This window comes from Sciurus vulgaris, assembly GCF_902686455.1.
Source record: "Sciurus vulgaris genome assembly, chromosome: 13".
Taxonomy (NCBI): Eukaryota; Metazoa; Chordata; class Mammalia; order Rodentia; family Sciuridae; genus Sciurus; species Sciurus vulgaris.
In genome coordinates this window covers 11,927,208-11,949,000 of record NC_136474.1, presented here as the reverse complement: position 1 = coordinate 11,949,000, position 21,793 = coordinate 11,927,208, and the positions used below count along the sequence as shown (strand labels likewise).

Here is a 21,793-nt window from a genome sequence, read left to right as displayed (position 1 = left end):
ATGACCTTCTTCAGATAGAGAGATGGAAGAACCAGCAGCTGCAAAGTCCAAGAGGCAGAAACCCCAGAACAAGAAGGATCAACATTGCTACCCTAGTTGGAGACCAAGGTTTCTGGAAACTACTTGGAGAATCACTGGCAGAATCCACTTTGGAAGAATGAAGAAGTGAGAGTCTGATATCCTCAGATGATTGAAGCAGCAATCAAGAACTCCTTCAAGAGCTGAGCTTGCATCTGCATCTGCTTCCTTGTTCTTCCAGCTTTTATTCCATCCTATTGGGTGGTGCTACCCATGCTTAGGGAGGGTCTCTACTTCAGTTCACTATCCCTCATTCCAATCATTCCTAGACATGCCTTCATGGACACACCCAGAAGCCTCTTAAAAATTCACATCTCTTAATCTAATCAAATTGACAATTCAAATTAACCATTACCCACAGTGCTCCACTCCCCATATTTAGTGGAAGGTATTGAGAGATATCTCTAAATTCATCTTTAGATTTATCTCTAGATTCATCTCATCCCTAGATTCATAACAAGAATTTTCTCTATTCATAGGATTCTGCCAGTATTTTAGAATATAGAATGGTATGTGAAATTCATTCAGTTGGATAATGAATGATCCCTTAGTTCAAGACAAGTTGAAATAAAAATAACAAGATAAAATAAGAGAGTGACTGAAGTCACCCAGAAATGACCCCAGACATGGGAACTCATGCAAGAGATTTTATTAAGTGGAGAGGCAGAGTGTCTGTACAGAGAGAGGGGGGGGGGGAGAGGGAGAGAGAGAGAGAGGGAGAGAGAGAAGGAGGAGGAGGAGAGAGAGTGAAAGTGAGGAGGAGAGAGACAGAGAGAGTGAGAGAGGGAGAGTGAGGGAGAAAGAGAAAGTGGAGGGGGAGCTATTCTTCAGTGGAATTTCTTGGGCTAATAACAATGGACCAATGACTGGTGAAGCAGTTCACGGGCTAACATTCTGGACCAATTACTGGCTAGGAAGATTGTGGGCTAACAATCTGGACCAATGACTGACTAGGAGGTTTGTGGGCTAATAATCTGGGTTGTAAAGTGGTGTGGGAGAGGGAAAATAATGGCAGCAGTAAAATAGCAGTTCTTATGCCAATAGTGACAAATACTAGAATAGATAAATTGATTTTTTGTAGCACTGGGGATTGAATCCAGGGCCTCACTTCCCGTTACAAGACCAAAATGAATATCAGCCCCAGTGAAGGATCTTATTCTAAAACTGCTGGAGAATGACTGTATGAAATTGAGACAATCCAAGCACTTTCCCAGACTCTATTTTCTGCTTCAGTTCAACAGCCACAATACTGGTGGCTCTAGCATCAACTACAGCATGAATCCCAGAGATAGAGCCAGTCCAGTGCCACTTTCAACACCAGCTCCTAAGCTGTGACCAGGGCAGACTCCAGTACCAGTATTTTAATACTCCGCCACTGATGGCAACCATTTTATTTTGTTTTAATTCTCTTTGTCTCTTTTATATTCCTTATAATTTATTATATTTTAAGATAAAATTTTTGCATAAACCAAAATTTAACTTCCTGATCATTTTAAATTGTTTTAAATTGCACTCTTCAAGGTCATCAAATACATTCACAGAGCCATAATATTATCAGCTTTATCTTCAGCACCAACTCTGGAAAAAGCACTACAGAAGCAGTAGAATGAAAACCAGGCTCAGAGCCGGAGGCATTGCTGTTATTAGATGCAGTAGTCATGAACTAGGGCCAGTCCACAACCACTACTAGCTGCAAAGCAGAAGCCAGAGCCAGCTCTGCAGAGGCAGCAGAAGAGCCCGGACAGCACAGGATCATTTTTCCCCAGGGAGCTGCAGTCAGCTCTGTTCCTGGGCATGCTTCCTAGAATGAGCTCCACACATGAAGTTCAAAATCTAGTGCCAGGCATGTCAGCCCCTGTGGAGCTTGAGCCAGCTCTGCAATGCACAGAAGAACCCACACCAGCAAAGGGCCCAGCCAGCTGTGGAGCTGGAGCCAGCTCTGGCAAGTCACTTAAGGTCAGATTTTGAGATTTGCTTAGTGCCTGCAACAGTGCAGGAGAAGCCTTTGCCTCCCTAAGGTAGTGTGTTTTATTTTTAATTATTTCTCATCTTCTGTTGTGTATCCTAAATGCTCAGATCAAAGAGTGAGGAATTTAGTAATTTTAAGTAGTGCCATTCAGGAGTGTTAAGTCTATTCATCATGCTGGGTAGCCATAACCACTATCTGGTGGGAGAGCATCTAATCACCACAAACTAACTCTTCCCATTAGACGGTCACACCCCACTCCACACACACCACCCTGAAAAACATTCATCTGCTCCCTGCCTCTGAATTTCCTTCCTTGGGCTATGGATATTCTTGATCCTATTTAACAATTCCTCTATTCTTTTCCCCAGGTCTGAAATCCCCTGACATGCCAACATGTTCTATGTCATAAACCCTATCATGAGCTACTTCATCTTGAACTAGTATCATTTACCCATAGGAAGAGAGTTGTGTTTGGGATGTCCTTCATGCCCCAGCATGAAGCAGGGTGATTTGAGATTTACAGGGGCATCTTCTCAGTGGTCCCCAGCATGGACCAGCCACAGGGCCACATTCTCCAGGGTCTGGAACACCTGTTGGCTAAGCATATGGGACTAAAGTGTAGATCCTCTTCAGTTCACAAGCATGATGATTGGGCGTTCATGCCATTTGTGAAATTTGCCTCCCTCTAAACCTTTTTATGACATCAGCATATCACCCATCTGAAGTGGAAAAAATAAAGACTGAAGTGTACCAGGGCATCCAGGCAAATCCTATGCATCTGCCGTCCCAGGGAACACTAAGCTAGTTCCACCTGACTCTCTCCTGCTGCTGGATATACACTGACTGGAAGAGAGAGAGTTCTGTTCTGTGGGATGCTGGTGGCCAGAGGCATCTCTGTGGTGTGGGAACAAGAAGATACACTGACCTCGACCAAGGAGCACTGCTGAAATACTGGGGACCCTGAAAGTCCCTCTGTAAAGATCCCTCTTACCTCCCTGGTGAAGGTGACCACAGTCTATCCATGGCATCAGAACTCATGCAGATAAGAAATCATGAATAGTTCTTAGAGTTTAAATCTGAGGCTGCTAGATGGCTTCTAGGCCTGAATATGGAGCCCAGGACAATGGCAGCTCTCAGTTCCAGTCCTCTAAAAACTCAGGGCAGCCGCTCTGTCAACACCAGGGACAGGTGATGTGTTCTCTGTGGCCTTGACTGACATTTGCAGCTTTTTATTGGAGAAGATCCACATGTGCTGTGTTAAGATTTTCCTGGTGACCAGAAGATGACTGCACACCCTTCCCTTCAAAACACTCCCATCCTGGTGCGTCCATCTTCTGTGGCTAGGGGACGTCTGGGTCAGCTCCTCCTCCTTAGCTCCACCATGTCTGTGACCACCATACCCATCCACACAGGCTTCTGGGTGCTTCAGACGGGCTCCTCACTGCTGTCCTCCATCGAGAAGGTGGTCAGTGCTGCCCTCTCTGTGTGTGACCACAGAGGAGTAGGGCAACAGTCGGACAGCACCCTGGTCACCTGGGTAGCAGGAGTATTGCCTTGGTTCCTGCACTCACACCTGTGTGTGCACATGCAGCACCCACTGAGGAGGGTCTGAGGCCATCCATGGGGGCCTCAGAGAGGTGGATCCCCTGTGCTGAGCCACCATTGACTGCCCTGTGTTACTCTGCACTCCTCCAGAAAATCACCAGAGGCATCAGGGATCAGGGCTTCTATCTTTCCTCCTCCCTCCCTTCTTCCATCCCTCTCTTCCTTCCTCTTTCCTCCTTCCTTCCCTTCCTTCCTTTGTTTTTTCTTTCCTTCTCTCTCTCTCTCTCTCTCTCTCTCTCTCATATCCTTTGTACAGATGTTCTCTTGATTTTTTCCTCAAATTTCCCAAATCTTTGTGGAAAAGTTCTGTTTTAATGTAGCACACCCTGGCCATCTTATTTAAAATGGTCGGCATCCCCGTCTGATATCAGCTATCCTCTTTGCTCTGAGAAGGGAAGCTGAGTTTTATATCAAACAGGTTCACCTTAGGCCACTCCAACCAGGAACTCAGAGAGCAACACAAAAATAGGGGTTAACATCCCCCACCCCTAGTTCTCCATCAGTATATAACTCAAGAAGAAATGGAAACAAAGACTACTGGACATAGACATGACCACCCATTCTGGTCATGTGATGATTTGACATATTTGACTCCATGGAAATGTTATAGGTCAGGCTATGTGGACAATGACTAAACAGACTCCATTTTACCCTAAGACTTCATGCCATGAAGGAAATACTTCTCCCATGGGAACACCCTGCCTCTGTACCCATCATCATTTGCTTAGCATAGCATGTTTGGCAATGCAAAATGGCAACTCTTGTATAATGAAAAATTGCTCTTTTTGATTCCCCTTTTCCTAAACAGTGTACCATGTCAACAGTGATGTCAACAGTGATTGTCTAGATGTTAGTAATCATTCTTTAATCTGTACCTAAGTAAGGTCATTTTGACTCACTTCCCCATCTGCTTATAATTTTAGATCTCATCATATTATTTTGTAGCTTTGAATCACAGCAACAGACACTTATGATTGATGTACTGACTTATGGTATAAAAAATCCTGCAACCCTATGGTCAGGGCTGTTCTCCCCATAGCCATTTTTGGGGCATTGTGTGAGACAGTCAGCTGACAGCTAATAAAGACTCTCAAATTTGGACTTCTCAGTGGTGATTAGTCTGTTCTTAAGTTGTGCCCCACAATATTTGGAGGCCCCAGCGAGGTCCTCGCTGCCTGGTGGGTAACCACCACTCACCACAGACCTGGAAACTTCTGCGGAGGGGAGAGGCCACAGCGTTGCTCCTAGGGGAAGGCCTCTGAGAGACATTCCTCAGCCCCAGGCGGCATGGTCTGTGGAGCCCCGCCCTGGGACTGAACTAAATTCTCCAAGAGAGTCACCTGTTTCTGTGCCCCCCCCCCCCAGGGGACACCAGTAAGTCTGTTTCTGGTGGATCCATATCTGGGGACTCTGAGGATGGCTGGACACAGCATTACTTCCTGAGTCCGGGACTGTGGTAAGACATTGCCCAGGCCCTCAGGTCAGGTGTCAGGAGTGGTCGCTTGTCATGGTCCTTGGTGTCTTGCCTGTTCTGTGTTTGTTCATCTTTTTCTGTTTTTTGCTGCCCTTGAGTATGATCATGGGTCAGTCTCCCCTGTATTTGTCATGTACCCCCTTCAATGCATACTGACAAATTTCCAGGAATTCCAGAGAAGGGCTGCTGACTCAGAACCTGGTATGACATCCTTTCTCTCTCTAAACTCTGTGAGAGAATGACCAACTTTTGAGGTTGGAAGACCCCCTCAGGGGACCACATAATTGTCTTTGGGCAGCCTGGACATCCTGATCAAATGTCTTATATTCAAATTTTTAAAAATGGTTGAAAAGGTATTTAACCATGTTCACTAAAGCTTACATTAAAATGTAAACTGCTGCCAACAGGAACTTCCAACTATTGGAGTTAGTCCACCAAATTCCCAGGCTAAAATTTTGATGGTTGCTATCCAAGAGAACAGAAACCTGGTTAGAACAAGACCCCAACCTTAGGGGGCTCTCCCAAGGAGACCAATGCTCTCTCTTTGGGAAAATCCTTCAGGGAGGGATAAGGCATAACTTTTATCTATATTCTCTTAATTCTTTGCATCTCTGATGAGCAGGACCACATCAGGATGGAGACCAAAAGACTTAAAGTTCTATTTCTTAAGTTCACCATTTTGATCTGGTGCACCTAGGTTAATTCTTTGATCAGACCTATTTTATACAACTATAAAGTCTTTCTAATGCTCTGTTTCATTCAGAGGAAAATGTACAAGGGTTATGTCTCAATCTAGTGGGTTTTTAAAAATAAGCTACAAGGCCTTTGTCTGTCTGTTTGTTTTGTGTGTATCATGTCTATATATGTTTGGTACCAAAATTGATTCATGATCTTATAAATTAAAATTTAAAAAATGGATCCAAATGCCATTGATTCACATGATTTAAAAGGTTTTTAAATTGTGTAAACATAAGTATGGCTTTCAAGTTACTAGCACAGTTTTGTTTCTAAGTGGTCAAAAAAATGATAAAATGTTAATTTTATAAAATATCTGAAATCCATTGTTTCTAGATTTTTCTTCAACAGGGAAGAAATGGCTAATGCTGTTCAATACACTTCTCTGATACCTGGGTTTTAAAAATAAGTAATTTAGATTTAACATATATGGGATTGATCACAGATATGTTTGTTAGAGACATCTGATTGGTTTACAGAGTGAAAATGCTAACTGTTAAGTATAATGAAGTACTCTTAACTCCTTAAATTCCATAAGGTAATATACTTAAAATGTTATGGTGTTTTCATAAATTGGTAAATAAGAAAAGGGACTTAAAATTACTTTGTGTCATCACTAAAACCAAGGTTACTAAAAGTCTCAACAGGTATAATTCTATGTAAAGCATCCAAAAGTTTCAACCACATTTTAAATAGAGTTCTATAAATAACAAAGCATTTCCTCTTATTAAAATGAAGTAATTTATCTAAATTCAGAAATTTATGAGTTGTTTCAAAATGTAAATTTTATAAAAAGGGGATCAACAGATTAAAAAATTAAAAGGTTCGAGATATAAAAATATATGTAGTAACAGAAAAAAATGTTTCCAGGTTAAAAAAAGTATTTATGTGATAAAATAAAACCATAATACTTCTAAGTAAACATGAGGGTCTAAGTAAGTGATTAAAAAAGTATAAATTAAGGGTAAATTTTTAAAAGTTTGTGTGTATATATAAGTAAAAAGCAATTAAAACTATTCAAGGTTTTTCCCTAAGGTCAAATATTAATACAGTGATATAAACCAAAGTTCAGTCTATATGTAAAATGGTAAATAATTCTTAAAACATTAATTTACTCTTTACATTGTGTCTGTTAAGTTTTATTCTCTAGAACAATTAGTCTTAAAATTCGGGTGTTTGTACAACTCTGGTTAAACAGCAAGTGTTATTTTAGAGTATTGCACTATATTGCAAAGTCTAAATTTTCTTTAAAAGCTAAACTTGGTTAACATAAAAACATCAATATAATTATGATTCTATTACTCTTCTTTATATATTAAATATGTTCATATCTTCCAGGTATAGAAGTCTTTAAAATAAAAGGTTTAAAAAAACATTTTATCAAGCTGGTGTTCTCCAACCTAAAGTTCTAATGGTAATTTTAAACTTATAAGATTAGCACATTTTATTGGAGATTTATCATTTAATGTTCTGTAACTGGACCTGAATCTTATGTTACTTCTACACTTGATAAAAATACAAATATATTTCTAAAAGTTAGTGAGAGACTGATTTGTTTAAAGGTTAATGTTGTAAGACATAAAAACATTTTGCCACTTTAGTACACAAAAGTTAAAAGCTCTCTCAGCTTTCTTTGATTCATGTTTTAGATGTAATATCATATTGTGTTAACTAACATTCATATAGACTTAGGAAACAATATATGTAAACTTTTAAAAATGATATTTAAAAAGAAGACAAAGATCAGCTTCAGAACTAGACAACTTTACCTAAGATTTGTGAAGAGCTCCGCCTTATCTGAGATATGGTTCTGCCTCCCACCTTGCTACATGTTAGTGTGACTCAAAAAGTCAGATTTCAACTCACTTAAAGTTATATTCAAAAGATTTTTTTAATGTAAAATTACTGTGATCTCAAACAGGGGATACAATGTGTAGCTCAGGCAAAATTTAAGATAGCTATTACACAACTAAATTTGTTTGTACTATTGTTAATTCCATTTTGTATTTTCCACAGAAACTCTATAACTGTTGCCTGATTATTGTTTGCAGAGGTACTGCTTCAAGAACAAACAACCTGAATTAATTTGAGATAATAAATCTTCACCTATAGGACAGATAATATAGACCCCAATTAAATAAAAGTGGGTAAATGAGTATAAAGTCATAAAAATTAAAGTTAAAGCCCAGTACTCTTACTGTAAGACTGGTGACACTGACTTGCTGAATGTTTAAGATCAAGACTTAAAGATTAAAATAAAGGGGCCAAGAAAACCAATATTTGGCTCTTGCCCTCAGAGTCAGCCTGAACCCAGGGAATGGGAGAACTTCTATAAGGAGCTTTGCAACTCTGGGCCACATGACCTTCTGATCAGGGAGATTAAGGAGACCACTGGAGAACAGAAAGCCAATCAGTGCACCTACGAAAAGGAGGGTCATTGGAAAAGGAAGACATCCCTAATGTTTCCAAAGGAAGCCACCTTATCAAGGATACCCTACCTAGCAAATGGCACTAAGAAGCTGCTCTCAAGTTCCCCAAGAGTGACCCCTATGGGAACTCAGCTGGCTCTTAACAACAGATAGGAACAAGGTCAATTTGACCAGCTCAATCTTAAACACCTAGCAAAAACAGTTAAAACTAAAACAGTCATTTCTGGACATCTTAAAAACAAAACAATTGTTATTTTAATGTAATTTGAGATGTACACTTGTGTTAACCCCCCCAAAATAAGTAAAACTGGAGGTGACAAAAAAGATTCTTAGACAAAAATGCCTGAAAACTATCAAGAAAAACTACCAGAGTTATAAGGTTTTAGTCAGTTTTAAGGCCTACAGATCTTCCTAACCTCTGATATAGGTAGACTTAATCAATGTTTGCTAGTATGATTCTCTAGCCCTAAGTAACAAAAATAAAGGGATCTCTACTAAGCAAAAAGGTCATGCCCATAAAAAGATATTTTACAAAAATCAGGTGGCATTAGGTAACTTAACTAAATGTGTTTACATTCCTGATAACTCCAACAATGTTAAAGGTTTACAAATAAAGGCCTTATCCTTTCCAGCCTTCTTAGACTTTGTTAGGCCTTGTTATGGGGACATCTAAGCTCTTTCACCTCCTGGGAAGAGATTATTGATTTCTATCATCTTCATGACATGTTCCAGATGCTATTTATTTTGTACTCATGGTTTTTTGTTTCTCTCATAGAACCAGACTTTCACCCTCAAATGGACCCGATTTATAAAAAGAGACTCCAAACTGCTTGCCCCTCTCCACATCACCCCATCTCAGCTGGAAACAGCATGAGCAGTCCTTTTTCCCTACAGCAGTAAGAAGTCCCTAAAATTAGAGAGGTAAAAAAAATTAAAAAGATAGTCAATATAGATAGGTAATTGGATTTAATCACAAAAATAAAGGCCAGTTTGGGTCCAGAAAGTTGGAGGCAAATGACCTCTGAGAAATTAAAATGTTCATGCTTCCAGAGCCCTTCCTCCACCCTTACCAAGATAACCCACTCCTGTTCCAACCTGTTGTTAAGTGTCTCCAACAGGTTCAACCAGCCCCAAGAGACCACTGATTTCCAACACTGATTTCAGCCAGGAGATATATCTACATCAAATGGTTCCAGAAAGGACTAACACCCAGCTGAAATGGAGGGGACCTTACTCATAACATAGATTCATTACATCTGAGTCAAGACAACAGAAAAATGGGCAGCCCTCAGAGACCCCAACCACCATCTGAAGATAAGACTGAAAAATGTTAATCATGTTTTTTATCTTGCTTAGACTATGTTATAAGGTCCAAGCTACTAAAACAACATATTTCATCAGTCAAATTAATGTATATGCATGGTCACTACAACCTCTTACCTAATTTACACCTCTACTGTAGTACTTGGGACTTCCTCAGGCCAATATGACAAATATCTTGTGGTCCCTGAGGGAACATGGTTTGCTTGTACGTCAGGAGTAACTCCATGCCTGGCCCTTCAACTTTTTGAGATTACCAAATGGGATGAATTCTGTGCTATTGTTCACCTCATTCCCCAAGGGTACTATTGTTATGAAGGAGAAGGAGAAAGGGATTATCTGGGGCTAATACTTTGATCTAAATGAGTGACCCCTGTCATAGTTCCCCTCCTAGTGGGATTAGGGATAGCTGTAGCTGGCTCCACTGCTGTAGGGACCACTAGGCTCATTACAGGACACCAAAATTTCAAAACCTTAAGTCTTCAAAAAAGATCTGAACTGAAGTGAATTTTAAAAAACTCTAATCCATTTAAAAAATTCCCTCATTCACTTGCTGAGGTAGTTTTACAAAACAAAAGAGGGCTCAATTTGCTGTTTTCAAAATGAGGATTATATCTGGCCTTAGGGGAGACCTGTTGTTTCTATACTAACCACTCAAGTGTCATTTGTGATACTTCATCTTTGATTAGGAAAAGGCTCAAGGGAGGAAAAGCTGAAAACTCGAGGGAAATTGGTACCAAAATCTGTTCTCTTGGTTCCCTTGGTTAACTAGTCTAATAACCACAATGGTGGGACCTCAAATAAACTTTTCCTCCTGTACAATTGTTCTGGTTGGGTCTTTTAATCACAGTAGTGAAAAAGCTGACTAAACACTCTTCATTTCATGATGAGCAATTCTGTTCTTTCCCTCAACTCTTGAAATTCCAGCTCTGGCTTGGACTCCTGGCACTTATCCATCTTGTGATTAAGACCAGAAGTTCTGGAGCCAAAGCACATGGATTCAGAAGCTTTGCCCTTCCACTTCTTAGCTGGGAGCATTAGCAAGTTGCTTGCCATCTCTAAACCTCAATCGCCTTATTTGCAAAATGGTGCAATTGATAAAATTCATCTCATACAATTTGCTGTGAGGGTTAAATGAGTTAAAAAGAAAAATGTGTAGAAAAACACACCATGCTTGGTAAGTATTCCCCACGTGTCATCTATTATTATTATTTTTATAATGAAAAGTATTTTTCTAAGTTCAGTTAGTTATTATGACAATAGAGGAGTTAAGGAAGTTATAACCCATCACCTTAGTAGAATATCATAGGAACCTTAAAAAGACCCTTCCTATAAGTGCATAATGACATGGGGAAATGCTTATTAAATGGAAATAATGAAGGCTCCGCAACCACATATCCAGTGTCATTTCAACTATACACAAAAGCTCAAAAAAAATTAGGCAGAGTAAGAATTAAAGAAACTATATGGAAATGTTAATGGTGGTGTATATCATAATGAAGAAAAAATTTGCTTTCTTACAAAGAATCCTCTTATTCCTAGGGGAAGCCTCTGCAGAGGAGCTGTGTATGCTATATCCTGTTATTGTGTAGCTCTTATCTAGCCAATCCCTTAGCACAAAACCAAGCAATGCAACCCAGGGTTGAGGAAGTCAATGAAAGAAAAGATACATGAGAGAGGAGGAGGGAGCTATAGGGAAGATGGGAAACACTGAGGAACATTTGCTTTCCCTCCATACCCGGAGCCAGGAGCCTCCAGTTACATGTCCCAGCCCCAATGGGCATGTCCAGCAGCCTCTTGCTGCAGATCACTCTGATACCACCTCTTGATGGTCATTACAAAGATCATGACTGAAGTATTCAAAAGTGGCACAAATCATTTCCTGATCTTCCATACCAAATGAAACCTTAGCTTTTGGCACACTGACAAATTTTGACCCAATTCTATGCTTCATTTACACATATTTACCTCCAGAGAGTAAGCAACCTTCCTCTTCTTTCCGGAACTGGACTTCTGCTTGTGGCTGTCTGGAGGGTTGGTGACTTCAACTGGATGCCTTAGTCATGCTCCCTGCTCGAGTGCTGTGGATGAAGCACTAAGTCACATGGCATGAGTTATGCCAGGGACTCCATCTTTAGACCTTCTGTCTACTAACACAAAGTGTTGATTCTGTGCTTGATTACAGGGGTGTGTAATGTCACTTTTCTTTTTTAAAAAAAATTTTTAGTTGTAGATGGACACAATATGTTTTATTAATTTATCTATTTTTATGTGGTGCTAAGGATCTAACCCAGGGCCTCACATGTGCTATGTAATCACTCTACCACTGAGCTACAACCCCAGCCCCTAATGTCATAGTTCTTATATCATTCTTTTATCATCATCAATTCAAAAAGACATGAGTATTTTCCTATTAACTTCCTTAGGTTTCCATTCATTTTGCTTTCTTATTACAGCTGATATCACAAGGTTTCATGCTTCTCCCTTAACTTTTCTAAACAAGCCATGTGGAATATGTGAAAACATTTTGAAACCTGGTTAATTTGATTAAAATTTCTATCACATTCATGCTGTGTTATTTTTGGGAAATAATTATACCTTCAGTTTATTCCACCTTCATACAGTACTATTCTTTTCAGTGTTATTTCCAACATCTCTCTGGAGTCCACATGAGGGACAAACTTTTTTTCTGGAATAGGTTAGATACTGCTTTCATTATTTTTCATGCTTTCACCTTGCTAAGATAAAATTATTTAGTTTTAATAGAAGCATCCCAGAAAACTTCAAAGGTTTATGTTGACTTCACTGCTCTTCTTTGTTATTAAATAGACATGGAATTCGGTTACACAACACCATATAAGTTCTCAAAGTTATGTTGGACATTCTTAGAAAAGAATAGAAGAGTATCCAGTGCTATTGAGATCAGATTGACAGAACCCACTCCTTTTCCCAGCCCTGTCTAGGTCTTCCCTCTCCTAGACCTACAAGCCTGGCTCCACCCTAGAATCTCCTCCCACAGTGCAGATAATGGGATGTCAGAGTTTTCACTTCCAGCTTCTAATAATCTCCAGAGCTTTTTCCTAAATCCAAAGGCAGACAAATAGGAGCAAATGGCTATTTATATTACTGCTTTCATTTCTGTCAAAATGAAACATGTCCTTCTAGAAATAATCTCCACAGCACTTTGATCCCCATTCCTTGACATCTAGTAATTGCTTCATTTAAACACCATGAAAGAGCAACAATAAGTTCAAGAATAAAAATTCCTTTGAACTACTTTGGCATTTCCTTTTTTAAAATTTATTTTATTTTATTTGTTCTAATTAGTTGTACATGGCAGTGGAATGCATTTATACATTTTAATAGATCATTCATAAAAGGAATGTAATCTCTCATTTTTCTGATTATACATATTGCAGGATCACATTGTACATGCAGTCATACATGTACATGAGGTAATAATGTCTGTTTTACTCTACTATCTTTCCTTCCCACATACCCCTTCTCCTCCCTTCACTCCCTCCTACCTAATACAAAGTAACTCTATTCTTCCCTATCCATTCTGTTATTGTGAATCAGCATTCATGTATCAGAGAAAACATTTGGCCTTGGTTTTGTGAGTTTGACTTATTTCACTTAGCTTGATATTCTCTAACTTCATCCATTGACCACTAAATGCTATAATTTCATCCTTCTTTAAAGTCAAGTAATATTCCATCACACACACACACACACACACACACCACATTTTCTTTATTCATTCATCTTTTGAAGTTCTTTTGGTTGGTTCCATAGTTCAGCGATTGTGAATTGAGCTGCTATAAACATTGATGTGGCTGTGTCACTGTAGTATGTTGATTTTAAATCCTTTGTGTATAAACTGAGGAGTGGGATGACTGGGTCAAAAGGTGGTTTCGTTCCACATGTTCTTAGGAATCTCCACACTGCTTTCCATAAGTTGCACCAATTGGCCTTCCCAGCAGAAATGTATGAGTGTACCTTTTTACCCACATCATCAATATTTATTGTTGCTTGTATTCTTGAAAATTGCCATTCTGATTGGAGTGAAATGAAATCTTGGAAGAGTTTTGATGTGCATTTCTCCAAATGCTAGAGGTGTTGAACATCTTTTCATATATTTATTGATTGATCGTGCATCTTGTTCTGTGAAGTGTCTGTTCTTAGTCCTTAGCCATTTATTGATTGGATTATTGTTTTTTGGTTTTAGGATTTTTGAGTTCTTTATATATCCTACAGATTAATTCCTTCTCTGAGGTGCATGTGGTAAAGATTTGCTCCCAAACTGTAGGCTCTTTCTTCACATTATTGATTGTTTCTTTTGCTGAGAAGAAGCTTTTTAGTTTGAGTCCATCCCATTATTGATTTTTGATTTAACATCTTGTCCTTCAGGGATCTTATTAAGGAAGTCAGGTCCTAGTCTGACATGGTGAAGACTTGGGCCTATATTTTCTCCTAGTAGTTGTAGGTTCTCTGTTCTAGTGCCTATGTATTTGATCTACTTTGAGTTGAGTTTTGTGCAGGGTGAGAGATAAGGGTTTAATTTCATTTTGCTACATGAACCTTTTCAGTTTTTCCAGCACAATCTGTTGAATAAGCTATCTTTTCTTCAGTGCATTTTTTGGCACCTTTGTCTAGTATGAGATATCTGTATTTATGTGAGTTTGTCTCTTTGTCTTCTATTCTATACCATTGGTCTACATGTCTGTTTTGGTGCCAATACCACACTGTTTTTATTACCATAGGTCTGTAGTATAGTTTGAGGTCTGGTATTGTTATACCTCCTGCTTCACTTTTCTTGATAGGGATTGCTTTGGCTATTCTGAGTCTCTCATTTGTCCAAATGAATTTCATAATTCCTTTTTCTAGTTCTATGAAGACACTCCTTGGGATTATAATGGGAATTGTATTAAATTTGTATAATGCTGTTGGTAGCATGGCCATTTTGACAATATTAATTCTGCCTATCCAGGAGCATGGGAGGTCTTTCCATCTTCTAAGGTCTTCTGCAATTTCTTTCTTTAGTATTCTGTAGTTTTTATCATAGAGGTCTTTCACCTCTTTTGTTAGGTTGATTTTTCAAGTATATTTTTTAGGTGATTGTGAATGGGGAAGTGTTCTCTATTTCTCTTTCAGTAGATTCATTTCTGATGCATAGGAATGCATCTGATTTATGGATATTGATTTTATATCCTGCTACTTTACTGAATTCATTTATTAGTTCTCAAAAATTTTTGGTGGGATTTTTTTGATCCTCCAAATATAGAATCTTATCATTGGAAAATAGTGATAGTTTGAGTTCTTCTTTACCTATTTGTTTACCTTTAATTTCTTTCCTCTAATTACTCTGGCTAGAGTTTCAGGACAATGTTGAATGAAAGTGTTAAAAGAAGGGATCCTTCTCTTGTTCCAGTTTTGAGAGGGAATGCTTTCAATTTTTCTCCATGTAGAATTATGTGGCCTTGGGTTTAGCATACATGGCTTTTATGATATTAAGGTATGTTCCTACTATCCCTAGTTTTTCTAGAGTTTTGAACATGAAGGGGTGCTGTATTTTGTCAAATGTTTTCTCTGCATCTATTGAGATGATCATATGATTCTTTCTTTTAAGTCTATTGATATGATAAATTATGTTTATTGATTTCCATACGTCAAACCAACCCTGCATCACAGGGATGAACCCCACTTGATTGTGATGCACTATCTTTTAAATATGTTTTTGTATGTGAGTTTCCAGAATTTTATTGAGAAATTTTGCATCTATGTTCATCAGGGATATTGGTCTGAAGGTTTCTTTCCTTGATGTGCTTTTGCCTGGTTTTGGAATCAGGGTGATATTAGCCTTATAGAATGAATTCAGAAGGGGTTCCTCTTTTTGTATTCCATGGAATAATTTGAGGAATATTGGTATTAATTCTTCTTTGAAGGTCTTGTAGAACTCGGCTGAGAATTTGGTCCTAGGCTTTTCTTAACTGGTAGGCTTTCAATGGTGTTTTCTATTTCATTAGTTGAAATTGTTCTGTTTAAATTGTGTATGACCTCCTGAATAAACTTAGGTAGGTCTTTTTTTTGTTGTTGTTGTTGTTTTTTTGTTTTTTTGCGGTGCTGGGGATTGAACTCAGGGCCTTGTGCTTGCGAGGCAAGCACTCTATCAACTGAGCTATCTCCCCAGCCCGGTAAGTCTTATATCTCTAGAAATTTGTCACTGTCTTCAATATTTTCTATTTTATTGGAGTATAAATTTTCAAAATAATTTCTAATTAGCTTCTGTATTTCAGTTGTGTCCATTCTGATATTTCCTTTTTTGTCAAGTATTTTAGTAATTTGTGTTTTCTCTATTTTTCTCTTCATTAGTGTGGCTAGTGGTTCATCAGTTTTATTGATTTTTTTCCAAAGAATCAACTTTTTGTTTTGTTAATTCTTTCATTTGTTTCTTTTGTTTCAATTTCATTTATTTCAGCTCTGATTTTAATTATTTATTGTCTTCTACTGTTTTGGTGCTGATTTGTTCTTTGAGATGTAATATTGAGTCATTTATTTGTTGACTTTTTATTCTTTTAATAAATGAGCTCAATGCAATGGACATTCCTCTTAGTACTGCCTTCATAGTGTCCTAGAGATTTTGGTATATTTTATCAGTATTCTCATTTACCTCTAAGTATTTTTTCATTTCATCTATCCATTCATCACTCAATAGTGTATTATTTAGTCTCCACATGTTAGAGCAGCTTCTATTTTTTATTTTATCATTGGTTTCTAATTTCACTCCGTTATGACCTGATAGAATGCAGGGCACTACCTCCTTATGTACTAAGAGTTGCTTTGTGCCATAAGATATGGTCTATTTTAGAGAAGGATCTATGTATTACTGAGAAAAAAGTGTATTCACTTGTTAATGGATGTAATATTCTATGTATGTCTGTTAAGTCTAAATTTTTGATTGTATTATTTAGTTCTATACTTTGTTTATTTAGTTTTTGTTTAGAAGATCTGTCCAGTAGTGAGAGAGGTATGTTAAAGTCACCAAGTAGTATTGTGTTGTGGTCTATTTGATTCTTGAAATTGAGAAGGGTTTGTTTGAAGTACACAAATATTTATAATTTTCATTTGTTGCTGCTGTATAATTCTCTTCATTAGAATGAAATGAGCTTCTTTGTCCCTTCTGACTGACTTTGGCTTAAGTCCACTTTATCTGATTTGAGGATGGAATCCCCTGCTTGTTTATGCAACCCACATGAGTGATATGCTTTTTCCCATCTTTTCATCTCAGCCCTGGATGTCTTTCCCTGTGAGGTGAGTCTCTTGAAGAGAGCACACTGTTGGGTCTTGTTTTTTTAATCCCATCTGCAAGTCTAGGTCTTTTGGTTGATGAGTTTGATCCATTAATATTCAAGGTTATTACTGAGATATGACTTATATTCCCAGTCATTTTGTTTTATTTCTGGCTTTGAATTAGATTTAGTTTCTCTTTTGACTATTCCTTCAGTGTAGTCCCTCCCTTTGCTGCTTTTCACTAATTCTTTCATTTCCTCCTCATGGAATATTTTGTTGAGAATGTTCTGTAATGCAGGCTTTCAAATTGAGAATTCTTTTAACTTTTGTTTATCACGGAAGGTTTTTATTTCATCTTCAAATCTGAAACTTAATTGTGCTGGATATAACATTCTTGGTTGGCATCCATTTTCTTTCTTTTCTCTAAGAGCTTCAAATATTTTGTTCCATGACCTCCTAGCTTTGAGGGTCTGGGTTGAGAAATTGTTTGAGATCAAAACTGGTTTTCCTCTGTACATAATTTGCTGTTTTGGTCTCATGGCCTTTAAGATTCATCCTTACTCTGTATTTTAGTCATATTCATTATAATATGTCTTGGTGTGGGTCTGCTGTGGTTTTGTAGATTTTGGGTCCTGTAAGGCTCCTGATTTTCCACTTCATTCTTGAGGTTTGGGAAATTTTCTGACATTATGACATTGAAAAGATTGTACATTCCTTTGGTTTGTGTCTCTGCTCCTTCTATCCAAATAACTCTTAAATTTGGCATTTTCATGTTATCCCATAATTCTTGAAAGTTCTGTTCATGGATTCTTACCATCTTCTCTGCATAGTCGACTTTATTTTTAATATTAAATATTTTGTCTTCATTGTCTGAGGTTCTGTCTTCCAAATGGTCTAGCCTGTTGGTGATGCTTTCCATTGAATTTATAATTTGACTTATTATTCCTTCATTTTGAGGATGTCTGCTTAGTTTTTCTTTACAAATTCTAACTCGTTATTGAAGCAATTTTCACTTCCTGTATTTTCTCTTTGATTTCACTTTTTATACCATTCTTTACTTTGCAGATCAGAGTAACTATGTATATTTTACATTCCTTCTTGGACATTTCTTCTATTGTGTTGTCATTGGAGCATCTTGGTTTGTTTGTGACATATTGTTCCATTGTTTTTTCATGTTGCTTGTGCATTTTCCTATCTAATTGTATGAATCTGAGGCAATACAGATTCTACCCCGTAGATCTATATTGTCACTGAAGATTTCCAGTATCCCACCTTTAAAAGGGAGACCAATATCAACAACACCCAGTGCAAAAAATATACAGCCTCAAATCTAGTGGCTCCCAGCAAGGTGTCCACTGCCTTCTCACTATAAGCAATGAAGAGTTCAAACACTGTCCACAATAAAAACAGATATTTTGCTAAATGGACGTACAATCTTATATCACCGACAAGGAATGAAGAGAAATAGTGCAGACATGGTGTTCATGAGGGAGAAAAAGAGAATCCAGGAGTAAAAATGCACAGGAAGAGTGGAAGAGGAACCTACAGAGATTGGCTGTTATGTGGAGAAAAGGTAGAAAGGGAATCTAGGAAGACAGACAGGCGAGAGGAAGAATACATAAAAAGAGAAGAAAAAATATATAAGAATATACAACAGAACTGCAAAACATCATGCATATATCACTGTCTTCAATAAACTGATGCACAAAAACCACCCTGCTCCAAATATGGTGGAGAGAGATGCCAGAGAAGGAAAAAATAAATCTCCGTGGAAAATTGAAGTACTGTCTCTGCCAGCGTCCCAAATCCTCTCAGCCCTGTCTCTGACTTCACACCAGCCTGTCTGCCCAGAGAGGCCCTGCAGACCCAGTCACTCTCTCACCATCTGGGCCTCAGATGCCCTGGGTTTGGCTGCATTGCAATCCGAGATCTCAAGGCCACTGGAACCTGGAGAGAGCCCACCAGGGAGGAGCAACCCTGAGAAATGGTAACCAGATGGGCAACCCCACTCCCAGGAGGAAGACCCCAGGGGCAGCCAAACCCGCAGCCACCCCAACACTGAACCTCCAGGTCCTGGCCAGTGTCCCCAAGAGGGACAGCTTTGCCCCAAGGTGGCAGTGGCAGCAAACCCACTGGCACCCCAACTAACCCCAGGCTCAGGCCGGCATGTCGGATGGACGTGGCCGCGTGCAATCAGACTGGGGTATCCCCGGCAGCACCCTCTGGGCAATGGTGGAGGTGGTAGTAGCAGGAGGTTGAGGCAGCAGGCAGGGGGTCAGCTGCTGCAGACATCAGAGGACACTGCAGTTGGTGGGAGGCTGCGGCCACAGCTGTGGCAGTACTGAGAGAGGAGACCTTGAGGAGACCTCCAGGGAGTGGCTGCGGCTCTCCAGGAGCTCAGGCAGCGTCAAGAACTGCAGACGTGGGGGGGATTGCTGCCCCTCTGTGGGTCAGTCCCTGTGTCAGCAGTCCATCCGGCACTCAGACCGGGATATGGCAAGCTGTGTGGCCTGGAGGGCCCTGGCCGTGGGCAGCCGCTGGTGGTCCCGGTCTCTGACCATGGCTTGGAGGGTGGAGACCACTCCGTGTGGTGGGTGGAGCAGGGTCCTTCCCGCCAGTGGCAACTACGACGACACGGAGGCATCTCTCCTCTGGAAACCAGCCAGAAGGCAGTGTTGGAGACAGTTGGTCTGTTTGAGGTGCCAGAACAGAATGGAAAATATGAGACTAGGCAGCTTTTCCTTCCCAGTGGTTTTGGCTACCGAGGTGTCCTGTTTCCCTGGCAGGCCAGACTGCATGACTGGGAAGTGGCTTCTGCAGCTTCAGGGAAAGCAGAGAACCCTGCTGGCCATGTTTCTAAGGAAGAGAAAGGAAAAACTCACACTCACTATCAGGTGCTGATTGATGCCCGTGACTGTCCACATATAACTCAGAGATCTCAGACAGAAGCTGTGACCTTCTTGGGAAACCATGATGACAGCAGGGTCTTTTATACCATCCAAGGCCTGGACTATGTCAGCCATGAAGACATCCTCCCCTGTTCTTCTAGGGATCAAGTTCCCATCCAACACGAGCTCTTTGAAAGATTTCTTCTGTATGACCAGACAAAAGCACCCCCTTTTGTGGCTTGGGAAACACTATGGGCCTGACAAAAGAAGACTCACCCCTGGCTAGAGCTCTCTGATGTCCACTGGGAGACAACTGAGAACATTTTTGTCACTGTCATCCCTTTTTTACGTGGGCACGAGGGAAGCCCAGAATTCCCATGTGTACTGGTGGCGCTACTGTATTTGTTTGGAGAACCTGGACAGTGATGTGGCACAGCTCCGGGAGTGGCCCTGGAGGATATTCAGTCTCTCGGGCACCTTGGAGACAGTGTGAGGCTGAGGGGTGGTGGGCAGGGGACCAGTGTTATCCAAGGAGCAGCCTGCGCTCCAGTATAGCAGTCACGTCTCCCTGCAAGCTTCTGGTGGGCACATGTGGGGCACGTTCCACTTTGAGAGACCTGATGATTCCCACTTTGATGTCTGGATCCCACCCTTCTCTCTAGAAAGCAATAAAGATGAGAAGACACCACCCTCAGGCCTTCACAGGTAGACCAGCTGAGGCCCTGAATGCCTAGTCTTGGCCCCTCAGAACAGGTCTCAACCCACAATTACTGCAGAACTCTTCTCTCTTTCCATTAAATGCCACTTGGGGCCATTTAATCCTTTGCAACATTTGATTGTACAGTTCTTTCGGAGGGGGTTGTAACTGTTTTCTTTGGAAGACCCATGTAGGACTCCTCCAAGCCTGGCTGCTCATAAGCCCTGCCTACACAGTGTCCAGTAAATGTTGCCACCAGAAAACTGTGTTCAGCTGCCACAGAGGTGGAGGAGTTTCCTGGCCTGTCACTCAAGTTGTCTGGACTGTGAGGTTTGGTCAATAAACCAGTATGCACTTGGCAAAGAAAAAGAACTACAGTCCTCCAGGCAATGGCGACAGCAGCGACACTCAGGGAAAAGACCTCTGGGTACCTGGGGCAGCAGCATTGGGGCAGCTGGGCCCCAAGAGGAAACCTCTGGGCACTGGCACCGGTGCCCACGACAGTGGCACCCAGGAAAAACGCCTGCAGGTGTCTGCAGCAGAGGCCTCAGCGGAAGCAGTCCCCGGCCCCTCAGAGGAGAAGTGGCTTTCTTTAAATTTAATTTATTTGGGGCATAGGGATTGAACTCAGGGGCACTCGACCCCTGAGCCACATCCCCAGCCCTATTTTGTATTTTACTTAAAGACGGTTCTCACTGAGTTGCCGTGTGCCTCGCTTCTTGCTGAGGCTGGCCTTGAACTTCTTGAACTTGTGATCCTCTTGCCTCAGTCTCCTGATCTGCTGGGATTAGGTGTGTGCCACCACACCCACTGGCATTTCCTTTTTTTTTTTTTTTTGATATCTCAAATTTGTAATGTTCACCTCTTACTCCATGCAGTTTTTCTTAAATCAATGATAGGAAAGCAAACAGAACTACAAACATCAAATCCTCAAAGGAATTATTAAATGCTGTGAGCAACCCTGTAGGGAACATGCCTCAAGCTTATCTGACAGCAGTCGCTGACAACATGGTCTAAGTAAACCAAACAGTCTGGACAGAGAAACTGACGTAATGGTAAAGAATCACCATGGAATGAAGGTCTTTCCAGTTGCTGAGACTGAGCTAAGAGCTGATGGGAGGCCTTGTTCTGTCAAGCACCCCAGCAAGCTGTGATGTGAGCTCACCCATGATGCCTTGCCTCATGCTGTGTCCCCCCCAGTCCTTTGTCTCAGACTTGTTGCTGGGCAGAATTACTTAGGCATAATTGGTTTGTTTGCACTACCTCAACCATTGATGTACAGTTCACTTATAGGCTGACTCTGTTATA

The 21,793-nt window shown here is 40.2% G+C and overlaps 1 pseudogene across 1 annotated transcript; it reads left to right on the top strand.

The window, feature by feature from the left end:
• The first annotated feature begins 19,393 nt into the window (after positions 1-19,393).
• On the top strand, positions 19,394-20,839 carry LOC306642786 (polymerase delta-interacting protein 2-like; annotated as a pseudogene). Its single transcript has one exon. The product of its transcript is annotated as a polymerase delta-interacting protein 2-like (transcript).
• The last annotated feature ends 954 nt before the right edge of the window (positions 20,840-21,793 follow it).